The sequence below is a fragment of the Mastomys coucha genome, unplaced genomic scaffold, assembly GCF_008632895.1.
Source record: "Mastomys coucha isolate ucsf_1 unplaced genomic scaffold, UCSF_Mcou_1 pScaffold16, whole genome shotgun sequence".
NCBI classification, from domain to species: domain Eukaryota; kingdom Metazoa; phylum Chordata; class Mammalia; order Rodentia; family Muridae; genus Mastomys; species Mastomys coucha.
In genome coordinates, this window is record NW_022196898.1 from 20,169,775 (window position 1) to 20,173,517 (window position 3,743).

At 38.6% G+C, this 3,743-nt stretch overlaps 1 pseudogene; it reads left to right on the forward strand.

Annotated features, from left to right (window-relative positions):
• Positions 1 to 910: 910 nt before the first annotated feature.
• On the forward strand, positions 911 to 1,829 carry LOC116094062 (annotated as a pseudogene).
• The last annotated feature ends 1,914 nt before the right edge of the window (positions 1,830 to 3,743 follow it).

The following is a 3,743-nucleotide window of genomic DNA, read 5'->3' on the forward strand; positions in this document are numbered from 1 at the left end:
CATGAATATTGAGACTATGCTTGTATATGAAATATTCATAAAAGAGGCCTTAGAGATAGGTCTTATTTCTACTTAACCACATAAGAGTTTGAGAAATCACCCTTCCAATAGTGGCAATGACAAGGCCATGCAAACTAAATAATCACATCTCAATTTGGATCTTCATAAAGGGGAAGACATAGAGGAAAACTTCCCCCCATATTTGGAGAAACAAATAGGGAGAGAAAACTCAACATGTGCCAGAGTGAAAACTCATGAACAGATGCTTCTGTGAAACCTAGTACTGAGAAAGTAAAACTCATATTATAAAGGACAAACTCAAAGAGGATCCCAGTGGACTACTAGCTTGAGAGTTAAATTTATAAGGACCATAGCAACAGGGCGGCTTCTGTACTTTTGTGAGTTTACCTCAATAGGTCTTCACAAGAGAAAAGTTCTTGGCAAGGAGGAAAGAAAATGAACCATTTTGAAATGAACCAGAACATTTTATTTTACACACAAAACTCTTATGTCAAAATAGTCTACTTTTACTACAGATTAGTTCTATGAAGATCTTCTCAGCATCTAAACTGCATGCAATTAAGGAGATGATCAACTTTAGGCATTTATGGACAGCTATACAACTTATTATGGGTAGGAAGGACACTAAAGTATACCTAAGTAGTTAATGGCCCAAGAACACACACAAGCTCCCCTAAAGCCTGAGACCCAACCATGGGAGTATCCTATAACTTCCTGCTGCAGTGTTAACACCTTATTTTACTGTAGCTTCTATTAACTGATTGGAAAAACTGAATTGCACAAAGCTCCTATTACTACATGTTCACTTGTCAATAAAAAGTTTACAAGGGGCTTTCTCCCTGTTCCAGAGACAGCCTTAATTTCTTGTACAGTGCCAGTAGACAAAATAATGAAAGTTGGTTTCAACGGGTTTGGCCATATTGGGTTCCTGGTTATCAGGGCTGCATTCTGCTCTGCAGTTGGCAAAGTGGAGATTTTTGCCATCAAGGACCCCTTCATTTACCTTGACTACATGGTCTACATGTTCCAGTATGACTCTATACATGGCAAGTCAATGGCACAGTCAAGGCTGAGAATGAGAAGTTTGTCATTAACAGGAAACCCGTTACCATCTTCCAAGAGTGAGATCCTGCTAACATCAAATGGGGTGATGCTGGTGCTGAGTATATCATGAAGTCCACCGGTGTCTTCACAATCATGGAGAAGGCTGGGGCCAACTTGAGGGGTGGGACTATAAGGGTCATTATTTGTACCCCTTCTGCTAATGCCCCCATATTTGTGTTGGTTGTGAACCATGAGAAGAAATATGACAACTCACTCAAGATTGTCAGAAGTGCATCCTGTACCACCAACTGCCAAGGTCATCTGTGACAACTTTAGCATCACGGAAAGGCTCATGACCATGGTCTATGTCATTACTGCCACTTGGAAGACTGTAGATGGTCCTTCTAGAAAGCTGTGGGACGATGGCCATGGGGCTGACCACAACACCATTCCTGCATCTACTGTTGCTGCCAAGGCTGTGGGCATGGTCATTTCAGAGCTAAATGGGAAGCTCTCTGGCATGCCCTTCTATGCTTCTAGCCCCAATGTATCCATTGTGGATCTGACAGGCTGCCTGGAGAAACCTGCCAGATATGATAACACCAAGAAAGTGCTGAAGCATGCATCCATGGGCAACCTGGACTGAGGACCAGGTCATCTCCTGTGACTTCAATAGCAACTTCTACTCCTCCACCTTTGATGCTGGGGCTGGCATTGATCTCAATGACAACTTTGTAAAGTTTAATTCCTGGTATGACAATTGAATACAGGTTCCAAACACTAAGCATCTTCCTCACAATTTGCATCCCAGACCTCCATAATAGCAGGAGGGGCCTAAGGAGCCCTACCTATTCTCTTGAATGCCATCAATAAAGTTTGCTACACTCTCTCAAAATGTTTACAGGGTATACCAAAAGTGCTACTTTCATTCCCTTGTCCTTCAAAGAATGAAATGAAAGGAACCAAACAAACAGAAAAACCTGGACAAGAAAAAAAAATCAGCAGAACCGGTTAGACATGGCAAGAACTTAATGACATATCAGATCAAGAACTGAAAATAGACACTGTGCCAAGAATTAAAACAGGAAAAGTATGTGAGACTCAGTGGGTGATGGAAGCAGAGAGGAAGTTCTGTGAAACATTCAAAAATGAACTAAGGAGCAATAGAACTGTAATACCAGTAAGAATGCCTTTGATGAATTCTTTTGTAGACTGGGTACATTTGAAGAGACCATTTCTAAGCTTTAGTGTGTGATAATAGACATGCAAAAGTGAAACACAAAGAAGGACTAGGTGAAAATACACCGAGGAGTGAGGATGCAGATACAAAATGTGTCATCAGGACCAAGAACCATAGCTAGAGTGATCAAAGGCTGCCTGGGAGAAACTACTACTACTATTTTGCTAAACAACATAGTGTTAAAATGACTCATTATGATTTATTATACCACAGATTAGTGAATCTTTCAACCATAAGAGAAATTTGTTTTGTGTAGTAGGTGACAATCAACACAAAGATTGACAGATGGTCAAGGAATAAGAAACTATGGAGTGCTCAATCCTCGATAGAGTCTAAAGGTGGTGTGTAGACTCCACCTTTCCTCCTTGCAAGGGTCAGGAAACATCACAGAAAGGGAGGCGGAGAGATTATAAGATCATCATCTATATGTCATCTATGAAAGCAGAGTTTTCTGGACACAACAGGATTGTAATACATATGAACTCAAGAGCAGTTGCAACAGCAATGCACAAGACCTGAGCAAAATCAAACTATATAAAACTTAAGCATGGGGAGAGGAGCGTACGAAGTCTCAACTCTGGGTGAAGAACTATTGCAAACTGATAGTTCCTGGAAGGGAAGAAAGTTTTCAATAAAGATGTAAACTTTGGTACATCAACCACATGCTAATAGATGATGCCACACCCAAAAGTATATGGGCTGCAGAAATTGGGCTCTTTTGGTCTTAACAAATGAAAGACAAAGATTAAGTGGATAGGAAAGTTGGGATTGTTGATCTAGAAGAGTTGGAGGAGGTGGGTGGGAATGATCAAATTGCACTTTATGAAATTCTTCAAGAATTAAAGAAAACATTAATCTACAAATAGGAAGGAAGGACACTGGAGGTGAATAAAACTTATTGGTCAAAATAAAGTTTTAAATTTTCTTTTCCTCATTCTTAACAGAAAAAAGTTCTTAAAATAATGATAACAATAATATATTTCATTATTTATGGTCATATACATATGTTTAAATATGCTTTCATATAAATGTCAGCAATGATTTGAAGTACAGGTGGGAAGGATTAGGAGAATTTTAATATTGAACATGTTCTTTACATAAAAGCAATATAGTGTTATTTGAAAATAAATCTATTTTAAGAACATATTTTAATCTCCTTGGCAATGACTAAAACCTTTAAGTATAATTCATGCTAAATGAAGAGAAAATTGTATCATAAAATTCTCTAGTAAAACTACAAGATTAAAAAAATTATGTGGAAAACAAATATTGGATAAAGAACAAAGGCAACAATTGGAGAATGAGACCTATAAAAACAGAGAGGCCAGTGGCTTAATCTTTCTCTGAAGGTAGAAAAATGGAAGGAACTTGACAGCAGGGCTTGGAAGAAACTTTTTGTATAATATTTCAAGCTCTAGGGTCAATCTCGCTCTTTCCC